At 36.7% G+C, this 20,165-nt stretch overlaps 1 long non-coding RNA gene across 1 annotated transcript in view; it reads right to left on the bottom strand.

Moving 5' to 3' along the window:
* The window catches only part of LOC114023562, a 39,066-nt gene that overhangs the window by 1,025 nt on the left and 17,876 nt on the right, over window positions 1-20,165 (bottom strand). Inside the window, exons 2-3 of the long non-coding RNA XR_003566816.1 lie at window positions 943-975; window positions 539-596 (exon numbers count right to left, since the gene is read on the bottom strand). This is a non-coding gene — a long non-coding RNA (uncharacterized LOC114023562). The remainder of the gene's footprint in view (window positions 1-538; window positions 597-942; window positions 976-20,165) is intronic.

Raw genomic sequence — 20,165 nt, 5'->3', positions numbered from 1 at the left:
CACCATGGGTCTTTCCATTGTCCGCTGGGTAAATTGCTATTGTGTTTCTTTTGTGATTATTTCATAATTTGAAATCATGATTCAGGAGGCCTGGGTTTACATTCAGCCTCTGACACTAACTGTGTGACCATGGGCAAGTCACCAAGTCTCTCTGAAACGGAATTATCTGCAAAATGGGGTTAATAAAGTCACTACTACTGGCTTCAGAATATAGTTGTGAGGCTTAAATAAGATTTATGTAAAGCACTTTGGAAACCTTAAAGCTCTCTCTCTATCTCTATATGTCTTTACCTTTGTCTCTATTTCTATATGTCCATCAATAGCAAATCAAATGAAATTGTGTGTGTGTGAGTAGTAGTAGTGGTGGTGGTGGTGGTGGTGGTGGTGTTGGTGGTGGTGGTGGTGGTGAGAGGCAGAATTTGAACTCCGCTCTTCCTGATTTCAAGTTCTCTGCTCTGGCCAACTTCATCAATAATAAATATGCTTAAAAATATGAATAAGGAGGCAGTCCTGGTGCAGTGGAGAGGAGGAGACTTACCATTGGAGTTAAGAAGATCTGTGTTTAAGTCCTTCCTCTGATATGTACTCACGTGCCACTGTAGACAAATAAGTCAGTTAGCCTCCAGATGCTCCTGGCAATTTTCTAACACTTAGGTTATAGAAGAATTCCTAAGAGCATCAATGGGGAGGGAGTTATCATACCAGGAGATCCTCACAGAGATTAAATCCTCATTTGGGTCCAAAAACCAAATAAAAATGTCACAAATAGCCAAGTAGGTACAACTTAAAAAAAAAAAAGATATCTATGGGAAGTTCCCACTTCTTGCCACTCTGTGTTCATGAAAAGCCACAAGAAAACTAAACAGGGAAAGACTTTTTTTACCCTATTCATTCACCACTTTTTGTAGAAAATTTATATTGTCTTTGTAGGTACCTCCTCACCTTTTTCATTGCTGCTGGATTGGACTTGTACATCTGCAAAGAAAAATATCAACAATACTATCTTAGAATCACAGTTTAAGGCTCACAAGGGGCTTCACACATCATTGAGTTCAACTCTCTAAGCCATGTCAGACCTGCCTTTATCACCTACCTGGCTGCTAATCTTCCAGCTTCTGCTTGTATGAAGGGAAAAAGAACTTAAGGCTTCCCAAAGCTATCCATTCTATTTCTGAACACTATTCATTATTAGAAAATTCTCTTATATGGACCAAAATCTGTTTCCTTAAAAGTTTTATCCACTGCTCCTAGTTCAGCCTACCACAACTATATGGAATGAATCTAGTTTTCTTCCCACCAGAGAATCCTTCAAATATTTCAAAATAGCGTATCATTTCAAGTAACCTAATCCTAATTCATCCAACAAACTTTAGTAAGTGCTAGTAGGCTTGAGGCACCGTACTGAGACATTGTACTTTTTTTTTTACTCACAGATTTTGCCCTCAGAGAGCTTTCATTCTGCCAGGGTAGGTATGTGTTGTGGGATGGATAGAGGGAGACCCTATAGCATATATGACATATGTGGAAAGAAATATGGTCTAAGGTAGGCAGTGGTTAGGGAAAAGACAGGTCCAGACCAAATGCTTTAGGAAGATGGAGGATGAGATCCTCCTTGGGGATCAGGGACTGGGGGGTGCTTGGTGGGAAGAGAGAGTGTCAAGTAAAGATTCCTAATTCCTCCTACTATTTGTCATCATTCTCCTCTAGGCACACTCTATTTTTTCTGTAGTCCTCATATAATATGATGCCCAGAACGGAACACAAACCTACAGGTATGGTTTGATCAGTTTAGAATACCCTGGGAGTATTCCTCCCATTGTTTATTGTCCTGGACCTTGTATTTCTATCAACATAGTCTAATAATATTAGTAAATACAACAGCTTACAGTTACAAATAGTTCTACATCCTTCACTTGCTCAAATATCATTTGCAATCTTATCACACACTACGGACTCAATGAATTTTCATTATTCTAAAGCCTCAAATCTTATTTTATGTGAACTGCCAAACAAGTTAGATCTCTCCCAGTCTGTATTTGGGCAGTTGATATTTTGAATTTATGTAAAGGAAGGGCAGCTAGGTGGTGCAGTGGATAGAGTGCTGGGCCTGGAGTTAGGAAGATTTGTCTTTGTGAGTTCAAATCAGGCTTTAAACAAACATTTACTAGCTGTATGACCCTGGAGCTTAACCCTGTTTGCCTTAGTTTCCTCATCTATAAAGTGAGCTGGAGAAGGAAATGGCATACCACTCTAATGTTTTTGCCAAGAAAACTCAAAATGGGATCAGGAAGAATTGGACATGACTGAAAAATGACTCAAAAACAAAAAGAATTTGCATTTATTCTTATTCAGTCCAATACTTCATCTCATTAAATTTTGTTTGATTCCATCCTTTCTGTTATAATCTTGATGTTATTATCTACCTTATTATCTATGCTTCCCAGTTTTTGTGGGATGAATTCCTTCATCCAAATTCCTTCATTCTCTCCTACAAAAATACTGAGCAAGATGAATGAATCAATGGAGGGATGAAAAAGTAGTCATTAGGTGCTGAGTATGTGCAGAGGCAGCTAGAAGGCTCAATGGATAGAGCACTGGGCCTGAAGTCAGGAAGACCTGAATTCAAATCCAGCCTTAGGACACTTATTAGCTGTGTGACCTGGGGCAAGTCGCTTAACCTTTGCCTTAATCCATTGGAAAAGATGTTCCAATCTTTGCCAAGAAAATTCCACAGACAGTATTGATTTGCTGTGGGGTCACAAAGAGTCAGACATGACTGAACCATTGGACAAAAAAAAATGTGCAAAGCACTGTGCTAAACACTGGGGATACAAATAGAAAGAAGCAAGGTAGTCCCTGCTTTCAAGGAGCTAATATTCCAAAAGTGATGACAAACATAAGACTTCAGCTACAAGTCAGATGGAAAGGTGGTCCTCAGGATACAGTAGTAAAACAGATGGTAATATATCTTTTGAAGTTATTTCCACTGATAAAAGCATAGCCATTTCTGATGTTGCGCCATTTGGCCAATGCCAAAGATTTTAGTGGAAAGAAATTTCTTTTAAAAAAATTTTAAATTAATTAATTAATTGTTAGTTTTCAACATTCACTTTTATAAGATTGTGAGTTCTAAATTTTTATTCCTCCCCCATCCCCAAGATGTCATGCAATCTAATATAGGCTATACATGTACAATCACATTAATCATATTTCCACATTAGTCATGTTGTGAAAGAAGAATAAGAACAAAAGGGAAAAACCATGAGAAAGGGAAACAAAAGAGAGAAAACAGTAGGTTTCTATCTGCATTCAGACTCCTGGATGTGGATAGCTTTTTCCATCATGAATCTTTTGGAATTGTCTTATATCATATATTACCGAGCAGAGCTAAGTCTATCAAAGTTGATTGTCATACAATGTTGCTGTTACTGTGTACGATGTTCTCCTGGTTCTGCTCGTTTCACTCAGTATCAGTTCATGTAAGTCTTAGAAAGAACTTTCTTTTCCATTGTTGTGGTTCACTGAATACCTTTCTCCAGATTTTCATCTATCCATTATTCAACACTGTTTAGTCATTCGGGAATTTGATGAATAAGCAGAGTAAAATGAAAAGAAATAAGTTGTCTTTTGACACTATTTGACAAACAGATTAGTGAAATGAGAAGAGGTAAAAAGCAGGTACTTTGTGCTATTAGGTTAGAGGGCACATATAATAATAGGAAAAGTAGGGGACCAGAAGACCACCTCTACCACTTGTGGAAGCCTTGTGTGTGAACTTGGACTAGTCAGTCCTTCTCTGTGCAACAGTTTCCTCATCTGTAAAAACAGGACCCTTGTATTCCTTTTGTTTAAATTGTGTCTGACTCTTTGTGACCCCGTTTGGAGTTTTCTTGGCAAAGATGCTGGAGTGGTTTGCCATTTCCTTTTCCAGCTCATTTTACAGAGTAGGAACTGAGGCAAATGGGGTTAAGTGACTTGTCCAGAGTTACACAGCTAGTAAGTGCCTAAAGCCAGATTTGAACTCAGGAAAATGAGTCTTCCTGACTCCAGACCTGGCACTTTATTCACTTCACCACCTAGTTGTCCTCCTGTCATGTCGTAGGCACTTAATAAATGTTTATTGAATTAATGAATGAATAAGTTGGAAAAGCTTTGTGTATGAACCTGGCCAAAACAGACTATATGTTCAGTGGAATACCAATTCTCATTATTGGAAATCTCATTATGCTGCAAGATTGAAAGTGCCTGGTACTCACATCTCATCAATATCCTCTGCCCCTCTGATTGAACCCTATGAATAGAGACAAGGGCCATGGGCTCCTGGGCCTCTATTTAAAGAGGAGGTGTAGCACAATTCTTATCATTTCTCACCAGCCACGCTCCTTTCGAACTTCTCTGGAACTCTCCAACATGTCCCTAAACCAGGTACCTTCTATTCTCCCTTTTCTTTTCCGCCCCTTCCTTTACTCCACTCCTCCCCCCTTTTTAGATTATTTTTTCTGTATTTTTTCCCCTATTAGACTGTAAGCTTCTTGGGAGCACGGGCAATTTTTGTTTTTATTTGTATCCACAGTGCTTAGCACAGTGCCTGGCACATAATAGATACTTAATAAGTGTTTATCAATTGACTGAATAAAAGCCTAATTACCAGAAGGTTGGACACTAGGGGATTAATTGTTTCAGTTATAGCAATGCATTAATTCACCTCCTAAGATATGAAGGAATTGCAATTTGCATCAATGAAGGTAGTACCCCTATGTAGGTCTTTTGAAAATGTGTTCCTATGTGATTTCATGAGACATAACTTAGACCAATCTCCTCTGATACATGCAGTCTATGTGACCATAACCTCTAATTATCTCAGACAACTCTCCAAGACTGTAAGTTATAAGTGAGTTGCTAGGGGCAGCTAGGTGGATACATAGCACTCACTAGCTGTGTGACTCTGGGCAAGCCACTTAACCCGAATTGCTCACCTCCCCCCCAAAAAAGAAGTGAGTTGCTGAGTTTTATTATCAGAGGGAGTTTACTCTGATAGAGAATAGAGTTCTATATACAGATAAAAGCACACATTCACAGATCCACAGAGAGAGAGAGAGAGAGAGAGAGAGAGAGAAGGATAAACAATAAGGAAAATAAGAAATACAGAACTAGTAATTATAACTTTGAATGTGAATGGGATGAACTCACCCATAAAATGAAAACAAAGGAATGGATCCAAAATCAGAACCCAACAACATGTTATAAGAAACACATTTAAAAATAAGAGGTACATATAGAGTAAAAATAAAGGACTGGAGTAGAACATATTATGCTTCAGCTGTTGCAATAAAAAAAAAAGCTGGGGTAACAATCATGATTTCAGACAGAGTTCAAGCTAAGATAGATTTAATGAAAAGTGATAAGCAGGGAAACTACATTATGTTAAAAGGTATCACAGATAATGAAGTTATATCAATACCAAACACATATGCATCAAATGCTGTAGCATCCAAATTTTTAAAGGAAAAGCTAAATGAATTACAGGTGGAAAAAGATAGCAGAACTATAATAGTAGGGAATTTTAATCTTCCCCTCTCAGAAATAGATAAACCTAACAAAAATTAACAAAAAGGAAGTTAAGGAGATGAATAGAATCTTAGTTAAGCTAGATATGATAGACATATGGAGAGAAATGAATGGGAATAGAAAAGAATATATCTTTTCTCAGAGGTAAATGGCACCTTTACAAAAATTAACCATATATTAGACCATAAAAACTTTATAGTTAAATTCAGAAAAGCAGAAATATTAAATGCATCTTTTACAGATCATCATGGAATAAGCATTACATTTAGCAAAAGAACATAGAAACACAGATTTAAAATTAATTGGAGACTAAATAACCTAATTTTAAAGAATGAGTAAGTTAAAGAACAAGTCATAGAAACAATAAATAATTTTATTAAAGAAAATGATAATAATGAGGCAACATATCAATACTTATAGGATGCAGCAAAAACAGTAATCAGAGGAAAATTTATATTTCTAAATGCTTACATCAATAAAATAGAGAAAGAGCAAATCAATGAATTGGGTATGCAATTAAAGAAACTGGAAAAAGAACAAATTAAAAGTCCCCAATTAAACGCCAAATTGGAAATCCTGATAATTAAAGGTGACATTGATAAAACTGAATGTAAGAAAACCATTGAATTAATAAATAAACTAGACATTGGTTTTATTTTAAAAAAACAATAAAATAAACCATTGATTAATATGATTTTTAAAAGGGAAGAAAACCAAATCACTAGTACTAAAAATGAAAAGGGTGAAGAAGTACACCACAAATGAAGATGAAATTAAATCAATTATTAGGAGTTATTTTGCCCAATTATACGCCAATAAATTTAACAGATTAACAGAAGAAGAAATAGAATATCTAAATGAACCTATTTTAGAAAAAGGAATTGAATAGGCCATAAATGAAGTTCCTAAGAAAAAAGCATCAGGATCAGATGTATGTACAAATGATTTCTATGAAACATTTAAAGATCAACTAATTCCAATATTAAGTAAATTATTTGTAATCATAGGCAAAGAAGTCTTGCCATACTTCTTTTATGAAACAAATATAGTGCTAATACCTAAACCAGGAAGAGCAAGCAGTAAATTATTATAGTAACTGTGAGGGACTGTCTGATGTTGGCAGCTACCAGGTTGAGCGCTGTGGCAAGGGTAGGGTAAGATCTGGGTATTTTGGAAGTCGAGGCAGGGGCTGTGGTAGGCAGAGTCGTGTGTACTGGGATGGGCTGGATACGGAGAAGCCCTGAGGTAGCGGGCAGTGCTATGAGATAAGCTGGGTACAAGGAAGTAGCCAGAACTTGAGCTCCTAAGGCAAGGGGCAGTGCCACGTGGGAGTGGGACGGCAGAGGACTGAGTTCCCTTTGCTTAGTCCCCTCCCTATATGCGATGTCATCCCCAGACGCCTCTTGTGACCTTCCTGACTTCCTGGGTCCCTTTGTGCAGCACTGACCCAGACCCCTCCTCCCAGTGTCTGAGTCTGACTTCCTAGGTCATGTACTCTGTCTATGCACTAATCCCAGACCCCTCCTTCCTATATCCGGTCCTAGCCTCCTATGTCACTCCCTCCCCCTTGGTGTGCTAAACTCAGACAGCCCCTTCCGGTATCTGACCCTACAATCATTGGCTAGTAAGAGGGCTGGGGAGGAGGGGCTAGGTAGATACTTAGAACGAGTGTGGTCAGATCACACACGCGCGCTCTCCTGGCTCCTGCCCTGTTGCTCTGGCCTTGCTGCTTGGGCTTGCTATGATGGCTTGCTGTGTTGTCCTCTGAATAAAGCTCTGGTGTTGGCACCTCCCGATGGTTCGTCTCTGTGTGTTGATCCGGCTGAGAACCGAAGACTCGGGAGTGAGTATGACTCTGGTAGTGTGCTCCTTATAGAAGGAGTGGGTACCGGCATACGGCTGGCAGAAGGTCGGCGTGCGGCCAGTATAAGTAACCTTTTGTTTGATAAATGTAAAGATTTAAGCTTTTGGGACAAGAATTCACTATTTGGTTTTAAAAAAATTGTTGGGAAAACTGGAAAGCAATCTGGTGGAAACTAGGTATAGACCAATATCTTACACCATTTACCAAGATATAGTCAGATACATGACCTAGACATAAAGGGAGATATTATAAGTAAATTAGAAGAATATGGAGCATATTACCTATTCAATTTATGGATAGGAAAAGGATATGATATGGATAGGAAAAGATTTTATGAATAAACAAGAGATAGAGAGCATTGTAAGATGTAAAATGGATAATTTTGATTGCATTAAATTTAAAGGGTTTAGTACAATTAAAATCACTATAACCAAGATTAGAAGGAAAGTAAAAAATGAGGAAAAAAATTCATAGACAGGTTCTCAGATAAAGGTCTCATATCTCAAATATATAGAGAAATTTATACCAATATGAGCAATTCCCCAATTGATAAATGATCAAAGGATATGAATGGGCAATTTTTGGAAGAAGAAATCAAAGCTATATATAGTCCTATGAAAAATGTTCTAAATTATTATTGATTAGAGAAATGCAAATTACAACAACTTTGAGATACCATCTCATACCTATCAGATTGGCTAAAATGATAAAAGGGGAAAATGACAAATGTTGGAGGGGATATGGAAAAATTGGGACACTAGTATAGTGTTGCTGGAACTGTGAATTGATCCAACCATTTTGGGGAGCAATCTGAAATTATGCCCAAAGAGTTATAAAACTGTGTATACCCTTTGACCCAGCAATACTATTATTAGGTCTGTTTCCCAAGGTAATTAGGGAAAAAGGAAAATAACTTATATGTTCTAAAATATTTATAGCAGCTCTCTTGGCAAAGAACTGAAAATTAAGGGGATGCCCATAATTTGGAGAATGGCTGAATAAGTTGTGATATATGATTGTGATAGAATACTACTGTGCTGTAAGAAATGATGTTGTTGTTATTGTCGAGTCGTTTCAGTCATGATGAACTCCTCATGACCTCATTTGGGTTTTCTTAGCAGTGGTACTGGAGTGGTTTTCCATTTCTTTCTCCAGCTCATTTTACAGATAAGGAAACTGAGGCAAACTGGGTTAAGTGACTTGCCCAGGGTCACACAGCTAGTGAGAGTTTGAAGCTAGATTTGAACTATTGAAGAGAAGTCTTCCTAACTCCAGTCCCAGCACTCTATCCACTGAGCCACCTAGCTGTCCCTAGAAAATGATGAGCAGGTTGATTTTAGAAAAAAGTGGGAAAAAAGAAAAAATGGAAAGACTTGCACGAAATTAGAAAGAGTGAAACAAACAGAACCAAGATAACATTGTATACAGTAACAGCAATATTGTTCAAAGAGTAACTAAATGACTAAGCTATTCTGAGTTATATGAATATTCACCTCCAGAGAAAAAACTGATATGTGGAAGTATGTATTGTACAGTTTCACACACACATACACACACACACACACACACATACACACATGCACACATACACACTCTAGTATGGGTATTGGAGGGAGGGAAACAGCTTTGAATCAAAATATAACAAAAAAAGAAATATAAAAAAAGAAGTTCAATAGGAAAAAAATACTAGGTTAAGCACCAGGTTATATATACATATACATATATACATATACATATACATATACATACATACACACACACACATATATATATATATATATATGTTTGTTTGTTTGTTTTAAGGCAAGAGTAGGGTAAGAGCCTCCATAAAATAGCATGGGCCCTTTGTGATACTCAAATCTGGCACAATTTTTGTATTAATCAATCAACCTCACTTATTACAATAGATACAAGTATCTATTGTATGTCAAGCAGTATTCCGGGCACTAGGGATACAAAATCAGATAGTTCCTACTCATTAAGGAAGTTGTATTCTACCAGGTCACATTTAGCATAATTATTTATTATTCATAGTTCTAGATGCAGATGCTCTGAAGAACAGCATTCACATTCAGATGGTCCAAAGAACAGCATTCACTTTTGGGGAGGTCCACTGCAACATGTTTAGATCAAGGCAGCCTATCTTCAGAACTTATCATTTTGTTCCCATCTTTATGTTAATGCTAGGGAATAAAATTCAACACTCCGTGGAAAATGAAATTGCTGTCAACTACCCAGTTTTCTCAGTCTTGTGCCAAGACACTTACCATCAAAAACAACAATCTTAGATTTGTCACTTAACAAGATAACTAGGTTTCAGGCTGAGGACTTCCGATCTTTACCAAAGCTGACAATTTTGAGACTTTCCCATAACAGAATCCAATACCTTGGTAGAAATGTTTTCAAGTTCAACCAAGATTTAGAATACTTGCATTTATGCCACAATGACTTACAGAAGATTTCTTACGTAGTTAGACATCACATTCAAAGAATTTGATGCCCTGCCCATTTGTAAGCAATTTGGCAATCTCTCTCAACTGGACTTTCTAGGATTGAATGACTTAAGGTTATGAAAAACAGATTTTCTATCTGTTGCTCATTTGCATCTAAATAACCTTTTTGCCAGTGTTAGAAGACCTTTATAGGAAATAAGAGGAATCATAAAGCCTTCAGTACTTAAGCACCAAGAAACTGCACATTGTTTTCCCACAAGATAAGCCATTCTGTTTTATTTTGGATGTATCTATTAACACAATGATAAATTTAGAGTTATCTGATATTAAACGTAGGCAGGATGGGGATGAATGTTCCTATTTCATGAATTTCTTGTCAACAGTAAAAAAAAAATTCAAGTTTACTAAAGCATACTCTGAACAATATGTCATTAAAATTATTCAGTTTCTTTGGCAAATATCCATTGCATATCTTACTATATCTGATGTGAAATTCATGAAGAAAAATTTGACTATTCTAGGACTTCTCTGAAAGTCCTAACTGTAGAGCATGTTGTTATTGATGTCTTCAATTTTTTTTATACATTGACATCTATAGAATTCAGATATGAACATAAAAATGTTGATATCAAGTACACGTTACATATGCTTTGCCGTTCTAATCCCAGCCCATTTCAATCTTTGAACTTTTCTAGTAATCTAATAATTTCTAATTGTCTAATAATCTAATAATTTGCCAAGATTGTGAAAACTTAAATTTCTTGCAAACACTTATTCATAAAAAGAACAAATTGAAAGACTTTTCCAAAATAATTCACCTGATGGAAGAAATGAAGTCTCTGAAATATCTGGATTCAAGCCAGAATTCCATAAGTTATGATGAAGATAAGAGAAACTACATTTGGACTGAAAATCTATTGGTCCTAAATTTGTCTTCCAATGAGATCACTAACTCTGTCTCGAGCACTATAACTAGCAACTCTAATGCCTAAGGCAAGCACAAGAAAATTCATTCAAGAGAAAGCATCATGAAATGTCTTTCCAATCAACCTTTATAGGCAAATTCATTTGATAAGGGGGGTACTGGGAAATAGCACATCCACAGTAAGAGAAAGCTCAAGATGGCACAAGGCAATTGTTAGGGAGGCTGCCTCTGGGACTAGTGACAAGGAAGGGCTAGGTCATGAAGGAACTCAGCTGGAGTATAGCTACCATGGGAAGAAAGAGGGAGGAAGGAGCTTTCATGTAACTTCTACTTTCAAATAATTCTTTTTTTAATTCTTTTTTCTTTTTTTATATTAAACATTTATTAATTTATTTATTTTTAGTTTTCAACATTTACTTCCACAAGATTTTGAGTTCCAAATTTTCTCCCCATTTTGTCCCTTTCCCCACGCAAAGATGGCCTGCATTCTGAACATCCCTTCCCCTGATCTGCCCTCCCTTCTATCACCCCCCCTTCTCTTATTCCCTTCCTCTTCTATTTTCCTGTAGGGCAGGATAGATTTCTATACCCCATTGCCTGTATATCTTATTTCCCAGTTGCATGTGAAAACAATTTTAAAAATTTGTTTTTTAAAACTTTGGGTTCCAAATTTTCTCCCTTCCTCCCTCCCCAACCACCATCATTGAGAAGGCAAGCAACCCAATACAGGTTATACTTGTGTAGTCATGTAAAACACTTCCATAATAGTCATGTTATGACAAACTAACTGTATTTCCCTTCATCCTATCCTGCCCCCCACTTATTCTATTCCCTCTTTTAACCCTATCCCTCCTCAGAAGTATTTGCTTCTGATTACTCCTCCTCAAATCTGCCCTCCCTTCTATCATCCCCCCCTCTTATCCCCTTCCCTCCTATTTTCCTGTAGGGTAAGATAGATTTCCATACCCAATTGAGTGTGAATGTTATTCCCTCCTTAAGCCAAATCCAATAAGAATAAGATTCACTCATTCCCTTTCATTTTCCCCCACTTCCCCTCCACTGTAAAAGCTTTTTCTTCTCAGTTTTATGTGAGATGATTTACCCCATTCTACCTCTCCTTTTTTCCTTCTCCCAGTATAATCCTCTCTCACCCCTTAATTTTATTTTTTAGATATCACCCCTTCATCTTCAACTCACCCTGTGCCCTCTATCTATCTAATCTATCTGTCTATCTATCTACATATATTTTTCCCTCCAACTACCCTAATACTGACAAAGGTCTAATGAGTTACAAATATCATCTTTCCATGTAGGAATGTAAACAGTTCAACTTTAATAAGTCCCTTATGATTTCTCTTTCCTGTTTACCTTTTCATGCTTCTCTTGAGTCTTGTATGTGAAAGTCAAATTTCCTATTCAGATCTGATCTTTTCATCAAGAATGCTTGAAAGTCCCAAATAATTATTCTTGAAAACTAATAAATCACTCAGTCAGTCAAGAAGCACTTATAAGCATTTCTTGCATGCCAGTCATTGGCTATACAAAGAAGTGGAAAAAAGTCCCTCCCCTCGAAAAGCTTATTCTGTCAGGAAGATAGCATGTACAAATATGGGTATATACAAAATATCTGCCAGGGGACTTCATTGAGGATGACACTGGCAGTTGGTAGGATCAGGAGAGAACTTATTTGGAAGTGGTGCTGAAGCTGAGTCTTGAAGGAGAGTAAGAATTCTTAGAGGAAGAAGTGAGGAGTAAGTGCATTCCAGTCATGGGAGACGGATGATGCAAAGGAATAGAGACAAGAAATGGAGTGTTTTCTATGAGGAACACTAAGATGTCCAGCTTTGTAGAGTTTGTTTATGAAGGAGGAGGTAATGTATAATGAGGCTGGAAAAGAAGATTTGACCAGGATGTGCAGCACTTTAAATGTGAAACAGAGGAGTTTATAACTGATACTTTAGATAATAATACTGGTACTTATTGAGAATGGAAGTGATGTAGTCAAGCCTATCTTTTAGGAAAACCAGTTAAGCTGCTATATGGAAGGTGGACTGGAGTGAGGAGAGACTTGAGGCAAATAGAACGGTTAGGAGGCTGTAGTAATCATCCAAGTGAGAGATGATAGAGGCCTTATCTAAGATGATGACAATGTCAGTATAAAGAAAAGCATGGATGTGGGAGATGTTGTGGAGATAGAACTGACCCGATTTAGAACCAAGGACATGTGGGATTAGTGAGAGTGAGGTACTGAGGATGACAATGAGGTTGTGAATCTAGATGATTGGAAGGAAGATGATTCCCTTGATAGTAAAAAAGGGAAATTCAGAAGACGGGTGCATTTTGTAAGAAAGATGATGAGTTCTATTTTGTATATGTTGACATCTGGTTTCAAAAATCCAGCAGGCTGAAGTAGGTGTGGAGCTCAGGAGAATTATAAACAATAATAATAACAATAATAACTGGCATTTACATAGTAACTACTATGTGCCAAATGCCCTGTGAAGTGCTTTACAAATAGTATCTTACTTGATCCTCATAAAAACCTTGGAAGGAAGGTGCTATTATTATCCCCTTTTTACAGTTGAGGAAACTGAGGAAGACAGAGGTTAAGTCACTTGCCTAGGGTCACACAATAAGTGTCTGAAGCTAGATTTTAACCCAGCTCTTCCTTATTCTAAGCTCAGAGTTCTATCCACTGTATCACTTAGCTGCCTAGGAGAACACCTGGGGTTAGATAGATAAAGACCTAGGGATTTTCTACATAGAGATAATTGAATCTATGGGAGCTGATGAAGTCACCAAATTTGAAAGTGTGGAAAGAAGAGGAGGGCCCAGGGTAAATTCTAGGTGGACATCCCTAGTTACAGGTGTTTGATGAACCAGAAAAGGAGACTGGGAAGAAAAATCAGATATATTAGAGGAGAACCAAGAGAAAACTCAGTCACAAAATCCCAGAGAGGAGAGAGTACGGTAAAGTGTCAAATTGCTGCCAAGAGGTCAAGAAGGATGAGGACTGACGAAAAAGGTCATCAGATTTGACATTTAAGAAGTCATTGATTGCTTTGGAGAGAGCAAAGACGAGACTCACTACCTCCTGAGGACCACAGATGCTGTCAATACCCTCAAAACTTCAAAGCCTTGGGGTAAAGCACCAGTCACCATGCCCTAGTTACAACTCTGCCTCCTCATAAGGAATTATTTGCTTTTCCACCTCAATCATTCATTCATTCAACAAACACCTGCTGAGCTCCTACATGATACTTCCACAGGCATGGTCACATATTTTATTAGTTCTGACACTGTGGCTGTTCCACTTTGATTAGTTGGGGTTTTCTGTTTGCAATGATAAGGTTTATTTAACTTTTTTTCAGTGGCACAGTGTACACATTTACCTGGAGCTTTATTCCAGCTGATCTGGCCTCAGGTAAACATTATGAGATTGAGTAGGCAAAGCTTTATTCTCCACTTAATGTGTGTATAGGCATGACTTTGTAATGTATTTTGTTTTTTAAGAAAAAATTACATTTTTGCAGTAAAAATATAATGAGAGCTGGAGCCAAGATGGCAGAGAAAAAGCAGCAATTTGCTTGATCTTTCCCCAAAACCCCTCTGAACAGAGGCAGAACCCACAAAACGACAGGGTGAAATAATTTTCCAGCCAAAGATAACTTAGAAGGTTGGCAGGAAAGGTCTGTCACACTTGGGTGAGAGTGGAGCACAATCTGGCATAGGCTGCACCGGCACAGATCTGGCCCCAGTAAACCAGGAGCAGGCCTTGAGAACCACTGAATCAGTAGCAGCAGCAGCAGCAGCAGGAGCTACTGCTTCTGGAGTTCTCACACAGATGGTAAGGGATCAAACAACAATCACAGTAGGTGATTACAGGGGTCTCTTTGCTGGCACGGAGGACAGGACTCTGTTACTTTGCCCATACTCAAATCTGGGTCGCAGTCCTGGGTGACAGTCCCAAGGCAAGAAGGAGAATTAGAACATCAGAGTTTGTGGGCAACAGCGGAGTAGGGAACCCTCTTCACAGCTCCAGGAAAGAAAAGAGTGCTTGAGATCATTCACAGACCAGAGCACAGGCTGGGAGAGTAGTAAACACACTTCTCCTTAGATCATACTACTTGGAAGAAATGAAAACCTACAGGTCCCTAGAAGTATCTCCGAAAATAGCTGCACAAAACTCCTGAAGCTTGGGACAATGTGCCTTCCACCCTGGAAGCAGAGCCTGACTTTAACAAAGAGTTACAAGTCAAGAAATAGACTGGGAAAATGAGCAAATGACTGAAAAAAAAATTTGACCACAGAAGGTTATTATGGTGACAAGAGATCAAAACACACTCAGAAGAAGATAACAAAGTCGAAGTGCCTACATCCAAAGCCTCCAAGAAAAATATGAATTGGTCTCAGACCATGGAAGGGCTCAAAAAGATTTTGAAAATCAAGTAAGAGAGGTAGAGGAAAAATTGGGAAGAGGAATGAGAGTGATGCAAGAAAATCATGAAGAAAGAGTCAACAGCTTGGTAAAGGAGACACAAAAACAAATACCGAAGAAAATAACACTTTAATACAGACTAGGCCAAATGGTAAAAGAGGTACAAAAATGAAAACAAAAACAAAAACAATGAGAAGAAGAATGCCTTGAAAAGCAGAATTGGCCAAATGGGAAAAAAAAGGCACAAAACTTCACTAAAGGAAAAAAAAACTCCTTAAAAAGTAGAATTGACCAAATGGAAAAGAAGGTACAAAAACTCACTGAAGAAAATAATTCCTTAAAAATTAGAATTGAGCAAATGGACACTAATGACTTTATGAGAAATCAAGAAACAGTAAAACAAAACCAAAAGAATGAAAAAATAAAAGACATATGAAATATCTCACTGGAAAAATGACTGATTTGGAAAATAGATCCAGGAGAGATAATTTGAATATTATTGAACTACCTGAAAGCCATGATATATATAAAAAAGATTAGACATCATCTTTCAAGAAATTAGCAAGGAAAACTGTCCTGATATTCCAGAATCAGAGGGTAAAATAGAAATTGAAAGAATCCACCAATCACCTCCTGAAAGAGATCCCAATAGTATATTATATTATAGTCAAATTCCAGAGCTCCCAGGTCAAGGAGAAAATATTGCAAGCAGTCAGAAAGAAACAATTCAAGTATCGTGGAGTCACAGTCAGGGATAACAAGATTTAGCAGCTTCTACATTAAAAGATCATAGGTCTTAGAATATGATATTCTAGAAGGCACAGGAGCTAGAATTACAATAAAAAACCACCTGCCCAACAAAATTGAGTATAATCCTTCAGGGGAAAAAAATTGATATTCAATGAAATAAAGGACTTTCAAGCATTCTTGAGGAAAAGACAAGAGCTGGATAGAAAATTTGACTTTTGAATACAAGACTCAAGAGAAGCATGAGAAGGTAAACAGGAAAGAAATCATAAGGGACTTAATAAGGTTAAACTGGTTACATTCCTACATGGGAAGATGACACTTATAACTCCTAAGAACGTTCTCATTATTAGGGCAGTTAAAAGGAGTATATATAGGCAAAGGGTACAAGTTCAAGTTGAATATGAAGGGAAGATAACTAAAAAAATAAAATTAAGCGGTGAGAAAGGAATGCATTGGAGAAAGGGAAAGGGAAAGATAAAATGGGGCAAATTATCTCAGATAAAAGGGGCAAGAAAAAACTTTTACAGTGGAAGGGGAAATGGGGGAGGTGGCGGGGCAGGTAAGTGAACTCTCATCAGAATTGGCTCAAAGATGGAATAACATACACAAACAATTGGGTATAGAAATCTATCTTACCCTATAAGAAAGTAGGAGGGGAAGGGGATAAGAGTGATAGAAGGGAGGGCAGATTGGGGGAGGTGGTAATCAGAATCAAAACACTTTTGAAGAGGGACAGGGTAAGAGGAGAGAGAGAATAGAATAAACAGAGGGAGAGATAGGATAGAGGGAAATACAGTTAGCAACTGTAACTGAAAAATTTTTGAAGCAAGTTTCTCTGAGGCCTTTATCAGATTATTTATCTGACCATTTATCAAATGGTCAAAAGATATGAATCATCAGTTTTCAAATGAAGTAATCAAAGCTATCTATAGTCGTATGAAAAAAATGCTCTCTAAATTACTATTGACTGGAGAAATGCAAACTAAAACAGTTCTGAGGTACTCCCTCCTACCTGTTGAATTGGCCAACATTGACAAATGTTGGAGGGGATGTGGGAAAAATGAGACATTAATGCATTGTGGATGGAGTTGTGACCTGATCCAACCATTCTGTAGAGCAGGGCTTCTTAAACTTTTTCCACTTGTGGCCCCTTTTCACCTGAGAAATTTTTATGTGACCCCTGGTATTTAAAATAGGCATACAAATCAAACATTTATTGATAATAAATCATAAAGAAATTATTTTAAAATAATTCTTTGGTATATATATATAATTTTACCATTTATTAAAGATAAATGTGAATTTGCATACTAATGAGTTGGATTGCTTGTTTATTTTTACATAAAGAATTAAATCTTGGTGGAATGTTTGATACTGCAGGACATAGAGCATCTTCAATGTTTTTCAGAGTTGAGAGATATTTTGATTTTATAATCATCAATGCTAAGAATGCCGCTTTGCATAAATATGTGATACAAAATGGCAGAAGTATGTTTAGGGCCATTTGAAAAATTGTTGGAAACTCTGTCCTAATCCCAAATAAAAATTTATTTAATGATTTTTTTTTTTAGGAAACTCAAGTTTTAAACCTGTGTCACTTGATAACTCAGCAAATTCTTCTTGAACTTGTAATGGCAGATGACTGATGTTTTTTATTTCAATTGAGTATGGTTTATGAACCCAACTTAGTTTTTTAGAATCAAAATTTGAAAGGAAATATTTCTGAAACTGTGTCCCCAGGCACTTCAGATGATCAATTATAAATAGCTCTTACAATTAAATCTTTGGAAAGGTTATTTTCAATTATAAAATCATCTGTAGCTGTAAACATTTCTAAAGAACCATTTCCCACCCTCTTCTTCCATGTGTTAACTTTTTTAGTAAAACTTTCAATTTTATCTTTTTAACATAAATATGTTACAATTTTTCCTTAAAACAACGTTTAAATCATTGACTTCTTTGAAAACATCCGACAAATAACACAGTTTTGAAAGCCATAAGTTATTATAAAAAAAATAATCAAATCTGATTTCTGCTCAGTCAAAAATGTAGCAACTTCATCTTTCAATTTCAACAATCTGTTTAAACTTCACCCTCTTGTGAGTCACCTTACCTCTGCATGTAGTAATAAGCTTTTGTAGTCAGACTCCATGTCTTTCCAAAAGTTTCAAAACAAACAACTGTTAAGGGCATGGCTTTTAATGAAGTTAACTATTTTGATAGTATCTCGAAGCACAACATCTAACTCTGGTGATATTTTTTTGACTACGAGTGCCTCCTGATGAATCATATACTGAGTAAAAGTGTTGTGTTCATTGCTATCAGCTTTAACTTTTGCTATAAATCCGACATTCTTGTCCATCATTGCTCTAGCACCGTCTGTACAGATTCCAATGCAATTTTTCTACTCTAAACCTTCATTTGTGAAAAATTCGTTGACTTTAGGATATATATCTTCCCCTCCTGTACGCCCTTCCAAAGGGCAACAAAGCAATAATTCCTCATGTATGCTTCCTTCATAAACATATCTTACATAAAGTAACAGCTGTGCCAATGTTAGAAATATCAATTGTTTCATCTAACCAAATCGCAAACTTTGGGCTACTCTTAAGCCTGGTAATAAGCTGTTGGAACTGGTCATTACTAATTTCAGAAATTCTTTTGGAAACAGTATCATTCAATGAAGGAATTTAAGAATTTCAGCTCTGTACTTTTCCCCATGAACTATTCCTGACATTTTAACAACAGCAGGTAACATGAGATCTTCTCCTCTTGTGTAAGGTTTTTTAGTTTTTGCAATTAAATAAGTTTCAGATGCAAATAAATACTTTTCATTGACAGCAACAAATTTCTCAAAATATTGCTTTTCTTTATTTGAAGATTTTAAAAGTCATTCAAAATGTTCCTTTGGTTTATTTCAGTATGCTGCATACTTGGTGTTAAGATGTCACTTTAGTTTGGCTGGTTTCATGCCCTTCCCAGCCAAAACTTCATTATAAATTAAGCAAAGAGATTTTCCCACACCATCATCCTTATTAGAAGTAAATCCATATTGCAAAAATGGTTAAACATATTTTCTCTTTCTTGTTAATTTAGGTGTACTACAACCTGGTAGCGAAAACTCTGCCATATTGTCATCAGTATTTTTACCTCTTCTGTCTAAATCTAGCCAGTCATCTATAGCCAAAAAAATATTTTTGTCTTAAAATATAAATAACTATTGCTGATAATTTCTCAAATAAATACTAGCTTTAGTTTATGAAATTACATTGATCGTGCTTAATTTAGAAAATTGATGTTCACGCTTCCATACACATACAGTGGTGATGGTGGAGAAATATTATTAAAGGGCTTTTGTCTTTACTTGCTTCAGTTAAATACTTATGTTTCTGTAAAAGAGGGAGGTAACAGCAATTTTTAAAATCAAACAGTCTAACACAATATAATCCAAAGATATACTAATTTGATACTTACATGCTGAGGAATGACAGTAGAAAAATATTGTCTTAATTTTCCATAATAAAACTATTATGTTTCTGTAAGAGCAGAAAACTTTGTATGTACAGTAAAAACACTGCAATTCACAAGACACAATAGTCTCACATTTGAGCCAAGGTGTTTCTGGTGGTGTTGCATGGTGTGACGGCATGCACAATGCAAAGTGCACATGTTGTGTGTTCAGAACCAAGGCTGCAGAGAAGTCATACGATACAACATGAGCAAGTGCTGCCAGAAACAATTTGGATTCATTATGTGTTTGATTTTTAATTAATTTTTTGGTCATTGAGCATTCAGAAACCTTTCACTGTTGAAAAATTTTTCATGACCCCCACATTCAGGTGACCCACAGTTTAAGAAGTGCTGCCAGTGTACAGTAATTTGGAACTATGCCCAAAGGGTTATAAAACCATGCATACCCTTTGGCCTAGCAATACCGCTACTCAGTCTGTATCCAAAAAGAGATTTAAAAAAAACAAACAAAAAGGAAAAGGACCTACATTTGCAAAAATTATGTATAGCAGCTCTTTTCTGGTGGCAAAAAGCTGGAAATTGAGGTATTGCCCATCAACTGGGGAAGGACTAAACAAATTGTGTTATGCAATTGTGATAGAATATTATTGTGCTATAAGAAATGATGAGCAGGATGCTCTCAGACAAACCTGTAAA

Source organism: Vombatus ursinus, unplaced genomic scaffold (genome assembly GCF_900497805.2).
Source record: "Vombatus ursinus unplaced genomic scaffold, bare-nosed wombat genome assembly UNPS02014818.1, whole genome shotgun sequence".
In the NCBI taxonomy this organism is placed as follows: Eukaryota; Metazoa; Chordata; class Mammalia; order Diprotodontia; family Vombatidae; genus Vombatus; species Vombatus ursinus.
This window is presented reverse-complemented; position numbering and strand designations above follow the sequence as displayed.